The sequence below is a fragment of the Etheostoma cragini genome, chromosome 5 (assembly GCF_013103735.1).
Source record: "Etheostoma cragini isolate CJK2018 chromosome 5, CSU_Ecrag_1.0, whole genome shotgun sequence".
Lineage (NCBI taxonomy): Eukaryota > Metazoa > Chordata > Actinopteri > Perciformes > Percidae > Etheostoma > Etheostoma cragini.
Genome location: NC_048411.1, coordinates 3705790 through 3719056, shown reverse-complemented (window position 1 = coordinate 3719056; position 13267 = coordinate 3705790). Strand labels below are relative to the sequence as shown.

At 42.9% G+C, this 13267-nt stretch overlaps 1 protein-coding gene across 2 annotated transcripts in view; it reads right to left on the bottom strand.

Moving 5' to 3' along the window:
- The window catches only part of efna5b (ephrin-A5b), a 90942-nt gene that overhangs the window by 54590 nt on the left and 23085 nt on the right, over positions 1-13267 (bottom strand). The window lies entirely within an intron of this gene.

The window sequence follows — 13267 nt, the reverse complement described above, 5'->3', positions numbered from 1 at the left end:
TGTAATTTGAAGTGCAGAACACAAGTGTTTTTAGTTTTTTTTACTATCAGCTGACATGTTTGCACAACTTGAGTGTTGTGGCTACATTAAAACAATTTTTCCTTGAAGGAAGGCACTCATGAATTTGCTGTTGAAGTTAATTTATAGATTTTTGTGGATGAAACAAAACACTATTGGGACTTTGGACCCCTCTACATCGACCCATTAAGTTTGTGAATGTCTGTGCTTTGTTTACATATTTGTTACAGCACCAGATATCTAAAACAACAGAGACCATATGTTAATTGTTTTGAATAGAAAGTTGGCATTTATTCATCATTTTTTTACAGAAACATTGCTAATTACAAACAAGCAAGAAACAGGCATGCATACAAACACACACACACACACACACATTGAGGGAGCTCAATATTAATATCTTACCTGCATGGTGTATGTGAGACAAGTGAGATCCTATCTGCTTCTGAAAATCATTAAATACATTCCTCCTGGGCTGAAAGGAAAATCCCTCAGCAGATAAAGAGTGTGTATGTCTGACTGTCTGTGTGTGTGTCTGTGTGTGTGTGTGTGTGTGTGTGTGTGTGTGTTGGAGGGGTGGATGTGGGATCAAATCAACACCTTCTCACAGGCTCTCACTGTGATGTCTCAGCGTGTGATGAAAAGGTACGCCACCCCAGGCAGGCAGGCTGTGACCACACACATAACCAGACACAGCAGTTATCTGAGAGCGGGATAAAGTGGATTGCTTTCCTAAGATCAGTTTAGTGTTCATTTGTTTAAGACCTCGAAATTTAAGTTAGTTTTTATATTCTAATATGACAGGGCCAAAATAACTGTCCTTCTGTCCATCAAATTGAACTGGCAATTTTCTCCTGAGATTAGAAAACATAAATTTGCCATTGAAAGCACATCCTCAGCTGTTAGCAAAAGCCGTTGGTGGCCACATGATCACAGTGTTGACAGCTCTCCATGACCTCATCCATTTAAGTCCATTTTCGGCTCAGAGGAGAAAAGAGAAGTGAGTGAATAGAGGAATTGAAAAAAACTGGGAAGCCAAATAGGGAGACAGAAAAGAGATAAGGAAAGACAGTGGGATACAAGGAGAAAAATCCAAGCGAAATGCAGAAGGGAACAAAGGAGAGAGAGAGAGAGAGTGAAAAAGAGACAGAGAGAGGGGAAAAGAGAACACCTGGCAGCCAGTTACAATGCAAATACACTTCAAAGCATTGCTGCAAAAGGTGGAATCAGATAATGAATGCTGCAGAGAGATGGGGTTCTGGGAGGTGACTTGGAAACTTAACCTGCATCTTTAAAACAAATGCAAGGGGGAGGGGGGGGGAGAAGTACTTGGATGAGATAATGCAGAAGTTGTCAGGGTTCAAGTAAGGTTATCAAATCAGACACGCAGATCAAGATTGTTATTGTTATTATTTTTCAGACGTTTGATTAACATCACCTTAATGCTCTCTTTAAAGAGGTGTGAGCTTCTCCCACTTGCTGTCTAATTAGCCTCTTCTCTTTCAGTTGTAATTCACTTTACATGGCCGGGATGAGAAAAAACGAGCCGATGGCCAAGATAATTGAGCTAACTCACAACCTGTCTATTTACCAGTGTGTACACGAGGCCCCCACACACACATTAGCATGCACATTTGTTCAAAGATGCGCATTCCCTTGCATTAACCCTGAAAGCGTGCACGCGACGGAGGCCCACGGCCACAAGACGGCGATCAAGATGGAGTGGATAATGAAACTGCTTCTGACCCTGTCCACTTATGATCTTCTGTCCATTACCCAAATGGACACCACTCTCTCTTATTGATCACAGTCCTCTTTCACTTCTCCTTTGCACTTGTCGTTTTTCATCTCGTTACCTCTCCGCTCATCTGCATTGCTCTGCTGATGGTTTCCGTGGCCGTTGATGGGACAATAAATCAGAGGCCGCGCCTAGCGATTATCACCACAGAGACCAACTATGCACACAGTCCTCCACCCCTGAAAACCCCAAATGTCCTCATTGGGAAAGATGCACACATCTTTAGACATGCACAATGGGTGTCCAATAGGCGGGTGTCCTCTAGCTTAAGTCTGCCTTTTGGGAATAGGTTGACAAGCGTGTGTGTGTGTGTGTGCGTGTGCGTGTGCGTGTGTGTGAGTTACGAGAGCAGTAATGGAATCCCTTCCTTGATGTGAGGTGCTCGGCCCATTCCATGTCTCGTCAACCGTGAAAATGTCAGCAATGATCTAGAGGGTCTGGAGCAGGTTTATGACATCATCAGTGTGCTGCCACAGCAGAGATATGGCGCAGATAGTCCCGACAGTCTGATCTATCCACAAGGTCTCAAGTCGTGCAAACACTCACAAAATGTTGGTACACAACCTTTTCCAAAGTGCTAAATTCTCTCCCAAACAGAATGAGACACTTCAGATAGCAGTGCTGCATGGAAAGCGGTTTGAACTAAATCAAAAAGGTACACACTGAAAGCCAAACAGGAAACCTACGAGTGTGTTGTGGGTAAGACAGAGGGCCACTGGATAAGGACATTTTAGCCTGGTATTTAGTCTGTGGCAGCGGCTTTGCTTCATGTCCGGTGTCTGCCTTTGCCACTTTTGGTGCCAATCCAAGCAAACTTGCAAGACTCTAATCAGAACAGGACAATCACAGGGCATTAATACGAGCATACACCCCTCACCACACATGCACAAGCATGTGCATAGACACACTTGGGCATACACACAAAGGATCAACAGATGTACACAGTGGGCACTCTAACCCCGAATCTAGCTCCTGATATCTAAACATATGGTCGCCTCCATGTTGCATGTTGAAATGCAAGAGGCTGAATTTAAAGAAATACTCACTGTCAGGAGACTAATGTAAATAAATGTTCTCCAACAAGGTCTGTCACTTTAACGTGGAGAAAACACGGACTCTCAGTGTATCTTGGACAGACAATTGATGTTGGTTATTATTCAAGGCCTCCGCCCTGATCGTTGCTGGCATATTTCTTAATAACAGTGAGTCTGTGCTGCCATCAGTGCCAAAAATCATAGTCATATTTCTTTTCAACCAACGTGTCCGTTTACGTTTGCATGCAGGCATACCTTTCACGAGAAAAAAACACTGCGTAGCCTACTTGGAAATTAAATGTATGAAACACCCAGGACCCTGCAAAGGATTCAACATAACACTAAAGACCTCAGGAGAACCACAGGTGGAGAAACGGAGAGACATAATTGAGAAAAAATGAGAGAGAAAGCAAAGAAGGGGAAAAACAGGAGGAAAAAGCGAGCACAAATGAGCAGGACAGAGAGTAGGAGTAAAAAGAGCGCTATGTGGATAGTGGTAAATGATAGGGTACAACTAAATGAGGGTATGTAATTTGGGGTGTTTAGTAATTACACTGGTTTGACAGAGCCATGTCAAACCATCCCTTTGTTGATCTCCCACTGCTCGGCTGCCTGCTTTTCTGCCAGCACCCTCATGTTTTCCACATTTAGCTCTTCTCACTCTCTTTCCCGCTCTCCCTCCCACTTGCTATAGCTTTAAATGCAGTCAAAAAGTTTTACCAGCTGTATGTCCCGTCTGCCCTCTTCATTTGACAAGCTTGAAATATAGAGGAAAATGTTAATATGTTTTCTAGTCACTGGCCAGGTCTATGAAATTCATTTATATTGTTGAATGCTGTGCCAAAGAGTTCACGGCGGGTGCGTGTGATCTTGTGGTGATTTATTTTATCCCAAAAGCATATTATTCTAAAGTGTGTGTGTGTGTGTTGGTGCGTGTGTGTGGGTGTGTGTGTGCCTAAAAGAGCGAGAGAGAGAGAACCAGTGTTTATGTGTTTTTATTACACATTACTGAATCTACGTGTGTCCAGGAACATATCCCTAAATCTCGAGCACCAACTGTGTCATAGAGTGTTTGCTCGGAAATTTTCAAAAAATGGAAACGTTACTTTTTGCTCAAACATCAATATCCACATGCTGAGTTGATAAAATCCACATTAGTGAGGCAGGAAGTCGGCAATAAAAGCCGACACATGGAAACAGTCAGGCTCCTGTGATTTCACAGTAGTATATGGGCTCTCCAATGAATATAAACTATGATATAACAATGATGAAAGACTAAACAGAGAATAAAGTGGGGTATAGAGGGATAAAGAAATAAAGGAGACATGTTGTGTGATTGTGTGTGTCTGATTATCTTGGATTCAATAACAGTTGATGTCACCAAGCACTGAAGTCATAAAAATACTCCATCTCTATCGAATATGCAATATTCAAGTCTTTCCAACTTCCTCGTGAATGGCCAACACATTTAAGTTAGTTTTTTGGCTTTTCCATATGCTGTTACCATAAGGACAAATGATGTATCTGCAGCAAGAACCAGAGTAACTCCACACACGAACACACAAACACACGCACACACACACACACACAGAAAAGGACTGAAAGGGTGTTGAAATGAACATAAAGCCGGAATTAGTTTAACCACCCTAAAACCCTGGGAGAGCCATTCTTTTAAACCCACCCCCTTATAACATTACATGACCACAGATTTTTTAACAACTGCACACACAAGCATATAAACACATATTCGCATACCCAGGCACACACATGCACATTCACACAGTCACATAAGCACTATGCCACCTCTCAGTTCTATTTGACTGCCCCCGGGCCCCTTACAGTGTTTGAACCCTGACCTTGTCACATTCGAGTGGGTCCAAGGGGAAAGGGAGGATTCTAAGGGTTCGATTTTACATGGACGAGGTCATGGAAAGCCCGACCCTCAGACAAAAGCCCCGGTTGTGGTGGTGTCTGTGGGTCACGGGTCAGCCCCACACCCTAACCCTCTTTCTGCCTCTTGCCTTTTTCTCTTTTCAATGGGGAGGAAGATCCGAGAGGAACAATGGCCTTCTTCTGCCCATACTATCATCCCCGAAGTGGGGATGCATACTGAACAGGGGCCATTGCGAGCCAAGGGGTTCCTCTTGCTTGCTATTTTCTCTTCTTCTATGCTTTCACCTCCTCTTGCCCATTAAACTCTCCACTTTTCATCTCCTCCACCCCTCCTTCTTCCCACAATACCATCATTCTGCCTTTGCTTGTTACAGTCAAACTAACTAACCAATGTTGCTTTTCTTATCTGATAGCACCTGCTTTTTACGTCCTATGTGTTGAAATAAACATTACACGATCAGATAGTAAATGTTGCCTCTGCAACATTTCCTGCAACCCACCACCTCGCCGCCTCCCCCACCTTTCATTCATTCTCTTGCCCCCTTTTTCCCCCAAGTCTGCCTATCTGGAGGGCCTCACAGGCCTCTCTCCAGCTGGCACTACAAGCTGACCTTTGCCACGACAAAACAGCTAGAACGCTCTCTGTCTTTGCCTACACGCACGCAAAAACACACACTCACGCAAACACACAAAGACACGTATACCTACTACTACAAATCCAGCAGGAATGCCAGTAGGAACACAAAAAAGGCCATGCTAGAATACAAAATGAGAGCCTTGTTCCTCATTCAGCTGAGGGTTAAAGTAAAGAGTTCCCCCCTGTCCTTCCCTCAGCCCTCCATTTTGTGCTTGTCTGACCCATCTAGTCCTGCTAGTTGCACCTTAGCAAGGGGGCTGACTCTGAAGAGTGGCAGCCAATGTGGGTCCAAATGTGATTAATTTGTTGCTTTCACCAGAGTTGTTCTCCACACACAATAGAAATGGACTGTCTAGGAGTCCATTAAAAAGCCTTACAAGCCAGAGGGCCCCCATCCCGGGCACTTGGCAACGACCAGGAGGTCACACAGTGCAGCCAAAAGTTTTTTAAAGGTGTGTGTGTGTGTGTGTGTGTGAGGGAGAGTGTACACGGAAGGGCTTGCATGTGTGCATGCTTGAAAGCTTATTTAACCCAAAAAATAATAGTTTGATAACCTGGCACTTGACAATATCTTTAAATAATTCCGCATAACAAGAGGTGCTCACACTGTGCGATGGGAGCCCATTAAAAGGAATTCCTGAGGTAACCAATCATGAAAGGTGATTAACGCAAAGTCAAATCACAGACAGAATTTTAATATGTGTGTTGTGCAAACATTTTGTTTGCACGTTATTGGAGCTCCTGCACAGTCAGAATTTATCTTTAAAGCAGTGCATTCAATGCTAAATTCATCCAAGAGAGAAAGCGCAAGGAAGTAAATGACCATTTTAAACAACAGCGGAGTGATCATAACGCAGGAATTCCCCCGAGGCATGAAGAACACGGAGTAGTGGATATACACGGTGCACTATTTTATGCACTGCACGTCTTCACTTGCATTTGTGTTATACTCTGCTCATGAAGCGTCTCTCTCTCTTTGTTTTCTTCCCTCTCTCCCTCTCTCACCCACTCGGTCTCATTTGCTGAAACAACGCTGAGTGCTGAAACAATGTCATAATTAGTCCTGATTGATGTAGCATATTAAGCAGCAAACAATTAGCATACAGTATATTGCTACTCGGGCCATCTGAGAATGACGGATGTGGCTGACCCACACTAAGCACAAGCTCAATAACACAGTGAGAGAGAGAGAGAAAGAGAGAGAGAGAGAGAGAGAGAGAGAGAGAGAGAGACGCACAAACACTCAGAGGAGAGAGAAAGAGAGCGTTGCTTCATAAGCAGGGGGCACAAATTCATGCACATTACGTTGCAAACCTTAATGTTCTGTTATATCTGTCACAAACAAATCAACTGAGCGTGTGAGATAAAAGGTTGAAAGACCTCATGAGTCATTTTAAGACTGTTTTGAACACTAAATAAGTGTGTTTTTGCCACAGCATGCCAGAGAGATATTTGTTTTAGGGTTCAAAAGGTGACTTAGATTTCAAGAATTATGTTCTTAATTCATTGTGTACTTTTACCGTGCATACAAAGAGAGAATGAGGAAACACCAGGATTTAAGAGTTAAGTTGGCCGTGCAAGTACTGCATAGTTCAACTCTGACCAAACATGTTTAATAGTACTTATTGTTCTGTCATCATTGTTTACCAAGAATGCTTCATTCACATAGAGGATTATTGGGAAGAGAACACTATTGTAAAGTTGTCCATCAAAGGGAATGCTTACACATAGGCTTGTATGCAACAATGAAGAAATGATTACAGGTTGTATATGTTCAGCTACTGAAAGGCACTCAGCAAAGTGAAACCAGAGAGGAATCTGTAAGACACTTTTGCATTTGTGCCTGTTTGAATGCTCGTGTGTGTGTGTGTGTGTGTGTGTGTGATTATGCTTGTCAGCGCATTCATGTGGACACATATGTGTGGGGGGGGTGGGGGTCCATCATCTTATCCCTGTACAAAGCATAGGCCGAGACAGGGGCCTCTGAAACCACTGCGACCAATTTTTTTCTGTCAGATCAAATATGAGAGGCAGGGGTTCATATGTGGGAAAGGGTTCAAGGCATACAAGGCGGGGACTTTTACATTTACATCTCAGCAGTGTGAATTTAAAACAAATTCCATATGTTTATGATCCTAAATGTGCACAAAACCACTTATTATGATTTTCTTTTCTGTTTTTTTCCCCCTATGTCTATCTTACACTATTTTCTGCCCGCTGTTCTCTCCGGTGCAATACCAGACCTTATGCAGCTAATACAGGGTCTCTAGAGCTTGTGAATCCCTGTGAGGTGTCCCACAGCAGCTCCAAGCCCAGCCTAGGGCTCCCTACCTGGGGCTCTGTGCTTTGGCTGTTTCCCTGGGGGACTCGGAGACATGGGGGAGGGCAGGCTGGCAGAATAAACACAAATGGAATACCACTGGGGAGATTTAAGTGGTGAGAGTGAGGAAGAGATCATGGGAGGTTATGAAAGCAGATGAAGTCAGAGGATAACTGAGTCAGAAAAGTGGAGAATGGCAAGGTTGTGAAAAGGATAAGTGAAGCAGTTGCTAACAAACAACAAGCGGTCTTAGCTGTGATCAAATTATGGCACTCTCCTAGGCATGGGTAGGTATGACTGGGGCACCGTTCCCAGATGCAAATTAAACAACAGATATGAGCGATTGAATAAGGTGTCTTTCTTTTAAAAGAACAATGGCTCGCTTGTAACACCCAACGAGTTGTTCCTGCATTTTATAGAGCCGTCAAGCCGGTTTCCAGTTTCAGCTCCGGCAGAATGCGTTTCATTATCAGATATTTTAACTGAACAAATCAGCTTGTTTGTATCCATTTGTGGGATAAATGGCTTGAAACACAGGCGCAAGACTGACACCTCTGAGCTGTGTCTGACTCTGCCATTTGAGACAATGCTGACTATGCCTTGAGTGCGTGCGTGTGTGCGTGCATGCGTGTGTGTGTGTGTGTGTGTGTGTGTGTGTGTGTGTGTGTGTGTGTGTGTGTGTGTGTGTGTGTGTGTGTGTGTGTGTGTGTGTGCCATGGCGTTGAAAGAATGCTAGCATAAAGCCCCAGGGGATGGAGGGCGCACCTCATCTCCCACCAACAGAAAAGGTCAACCTCCTCAATATTAACTCAGGTCACCACACTGATTACACTACAATAACCATTTTGTACAGTGCATCTATGCACCCCCTGCACTCTCACGCACACACCCACGTACACACACTTTTTACTCAGCCTGTCCTCACACGTCCATTTGGAATTAAAACCCGCCCCGAGGGAGGGTCCTGTTGGCGCCCCATGCAGACATACATAAACACATTCTCACACAAGCGTCCGCAATCACGATCCTTTATAATGGTCTTAGCATAAACCCAAAGCCCTCGGGGACCCTCGCTCCCCATGCTACGCCACACAGTGGAAATATAAGTTGATATGGTCGAAGTGTGAAAATGCACACGCACACACACAGACTGCAGGAGGCACGAAAGCAATACGCCAGTAGGGCTCGAAGAATGTAGGTTTACACGGGGGACCTGACTTAACCTCCAGCCATGGTCCGATCTCAGCAGTTCTCCACACAACCTCCAGATTGGAGATAGATTAGTCTAAAACCTAAACCCCTTCACCCCTCTCAGTCCTTCCATCCCTTCACCCCCCCTTAATGCCACAACAACAAAAAGGCCTTTTTTTCCATACCATCATCATGAATTATGACATGCTGCAACATTGTGGGAACGGTGGCGCAGATCCGTTTTGATTTATGATTCTGACCAGTTATGAAATGTGGTCACCGTTTCACTGCATGTGTATGTAAACAATTTTACATGAAGGAAACTGTTGATAGATGATAGTAAATCATGTCACGGTTTCTTGGCAAACCTGTTGACAGAACAAGCTTCTGCAGGCTTCAAAGAAACCAGTAATGGGCATGTTTGACTGTTCCAAACACACCCCCACCCTCCCCTCATGTCAATAATTACAGGGATGAAATACACTAATTTTCTTGCAAATTTGTGGTATTCTGATTGCTGCCACATTGGGGGAAAAAAGACTGGAATTAAATTGATCAATTAAAACTGTGAGGAATGCAAAAAGGAGACAGGGGAACAAATCCAAGAAGGGTAAATATATAAATAAAGAGAATGAAAGAGCAGAAGTCATCATGAGTGAATTCATTTGGGCTCAGCGGTGGAGCTGTAATAAATGACACCTAGTGAAACGTGTGGCTAAAGCTGTCATCTTCGGCGCCTCCTTCCTACACTGAACCACCCTAATCCTGTTTTATACTGTAACGCTAAATGCCTGTCTTTGCTGCCTACAATGCCTTATATTAGCCTAGTGTTCTTGTTAAATTAAGTGGCTGAGCTTTCCCTCCTGTTATAGAAACAGAGAAAGGGAATGCAGTGGTGCGGATACAAATAGAACATGATTATATTTAATACTAATATGCCATCATGGTCATAAGGCGTCCTCGTGAGCAACAGGGTCAATTTGATTTTTGAATTTGTATCTGTTTTTCTTCCATTTTTTTTCTTTTTAAAACAACAAAACCTCACTTTAAATATACTCTTTAGCTCTTGTGTTGTCTTCCCGTCAAAATTGAAAATCAACGCTTTTTTCAATGTTCAACACTACGTAATACTAACTTATTAACTTTACAGTTTTACAGTCATTTTTGGAATTTATGGTGAATAAACCTCATTTATAGGAAATTATACCTAATGTTTGAGTTAGAAAAGCAGAAATTAGAAATTATTTAGACTAAAATTAAAGGAGTGTCTGTTGATGGATAATCACAGACTGGAATATGTCAACTTTTATTCAATACTATTTTTTCAAAGGCTATAAACATGAAAACGACTTTTTAATAAAAGTAGAGATTTGTACTTGCCAAAGAACGTTGTGTGGAATCAAACATGTTATTTTGGGTAGCTAAAAAGAACACTGATATAGGAAAATGGGTCAATTTGACTCGAGGACAACATGAGGGTTAAAGTGTTAAAGTGACGATGTATTAGTATGTCATGTAACATATTTTTTTGATTACATAATCTGGACAAAGATCTTCATTTTCTGCACACAAACACTAAAACTGTAACCTGTATTCGACCGGTGGCGTTTTCATTATTATCACTGTGGATTCAGACTTGAGCTAGCAGATAAATTGGTGTGAAATGTGAGTCTGGCGGCTCCTATAGCCACGCTGGCCACCAGCAAGCAACAGCTTAGTGGATAAATCACATTTACCACTAAGAGATGCCACATACTCGCCTTTCCAAAAGCTGACAAATGAGTTCTAGGTAGAAAGGGGAGTCGTGACGGATCTCCTCCCTGCTCTCATATCTGCTCCTACTGTGATCTGGGCCATCCGTGGGTGAGGGATGAGCCTCTGGGAGCACAGGAGAAACACTTTGTCATCTCTGATGATGAGAAGGAGGAACTGTCAGGTATAATCAGCACGGTGACAGGGGTGGAAGCAAAGAGGGGCACAAATTGAGGATGGATGAAAGGAAGCTGGCATCCTTCTTGTTAACACAAATTATTAATCCCGCTCTATTTGCTCCAGAGTTTAGAGTTAAACAAGAGGGAAAGCAATACTTTACCTGTCACACTCCCCTATGGGATTGTTTTTAACAAATTGCCCACTGGGTGCAATCACAATGTCTGTAGTTCCACACTACTAGGATTGGTATTTGCTCTTGTGACCGTGACCTCAGCATGGTCACATTAAACAAATACTTGGCCAAGTCTTAATCACAATCAGTTGCCCAAAGGAGACATTATACAAAACAGTGGAATAATTGTCCTCCGCATGTTTGACTAACCATGTTCTTTTCCTTTCAAATGATCTGCTGTGCAGGCCGTGATTAAGGTCAGCAGGATGGGAGTAGAAAATCCCTGGATGAATTTGTTTTGTTTAGGAAAACGATAAAGAAATTCAAACTGAACATCCCAAAACCCCCCTACTATGCCTCTGTGTTTCATCCAAACTACAGAGCATGTAAAATAGCAGACAACCTGTACTTATTTTGTATCATATTTGCCATATTTGATGGCAATACCGAGCCTGTGATATTGATTAATTTAATTATATACCCATTTGCCCAATGGGAAATATGAATAAATAATCGCTGCCAATAAACAGTGCACAGACAGCGTAAGCAGCCATAAAAAGGGGAAAAGGATCACCCTAAGCAATCAATTACCTCATTTGATTTCCGCCTGTAACAGAGACAGTGTGAGCCAGAAAGCCCCAGGGCAGACCACAATATGATTCAGAACTGTTCAAAAAATGAAAACAAGACAGTATCACCACAACTGAGCAGCTATTGAAGAACTGACGAAAGAAAGTGAAAAGAGCATTATAGGCCTTCCTGTATCTTGCATTCATTACAATCACATACCAATGTAAAGATATTAAACATACAAGACTTACCATATTGAATCTTTATATTCTAATTCATTGAGCTTTGCAGGCTTTCCCTTCAGTTTTATATACATTTTATTTAAATCCATTCTCAATTATACTGCCTTCCCTCTTTAATCCCAAGTCTCTTGCTCGCGCACTCTCAAGTGTGCAACCACATATGTGCAAAAACACACAAACACACACACACACACACACACACACAAACCCACACACACACAAACCTGATCACAAGGAAAGGAAGGCTTTATTATAGTAGATAGAGGGAATAAAATACCTTTATTAGCTTATAAACCACTGTAGTGCTGCCATAACTCCATAACTGTACCTATCTACCTTGAACCAAAAAGACAAACAACACTCATGTGCACACACACACACACACACACACACACACACACACACACACACACACACGCATATTTTTCCTAACCTGCTTTGATGTGTTTCTGAATGTGTGTGCATTTGCAGAACAGGATCTGTTGACCCTTTCATTAAAAGAAGAGCTCACCATCTAACTAACTACATTTGTAAAGCAATCCCAAGCTGGATCTGATTTCGCTGCTGCCAAGCACATTTCTTAATTTCTATTGATTGAGAAGATTGACGAGAAGAGCAGAACTGCAGAATAAAGTTTTTACCTTTCTGTCAGGCTTCTGAGTGCAGCGTGCAATGTGTGAAAGGAGAGGGAGAGTGATCTCTTTTTATCTCTCTTCCACTTGCTGACCTCCAGATGGAATCAGGGAGCTGTCGTGAAGCACAGTGTCCAAAGAGGGCAGAGGTTTCTGGGCTACCTTTTCACCGCGTGGACCCTACATCCACAGTCCCCTCACATGAATGAAAGAGTAGAGACAGATGAAAGCAGCAAAGAGGGGATGACTCCCCTGATCCCCTTCTGTCTTCTCCGTCACCCACCCGAAGGAAAATTTAATAAAGTCCACATACCAAGAGCCACACAAGAGAGAGATGAGAATACATGAAAGGAAAGATGGAGAGATGGAGAGATGGAAAGAAGAGGAGATGGAGGGGTGGCAGTGATGACTGACCCCACTCCCACAGTGTCATCTCTGACCTTCAGCATAGCCAGAGAGCATTGAACCCTGGGAGGCAGGATAAAACACCGAGATGGCACAGACACACACACACACACAAACACACACAGGCAAAACACAAACAACACTGACACAAAAACAGAGGTTGTGCACGGACTCACAAAACACACATACCGCTGACACAAGCACACTCCCTGACACACAAGTATGTGCACATGTATTTAAGTTCAGCATCAATTCCTGGGAAATTGGTCTGCAGATTATCTGCCAATTTCAAAAATAGGATTTGAAATAATATGCCCGTGTTTCAGCAGAGAATGAGCCCTATTCATAAAGGTACAAGACAGCAAGAGTCATGGGTTCAGCAATAGACTGAGATCTACGCACACACGCGCACACACACACACA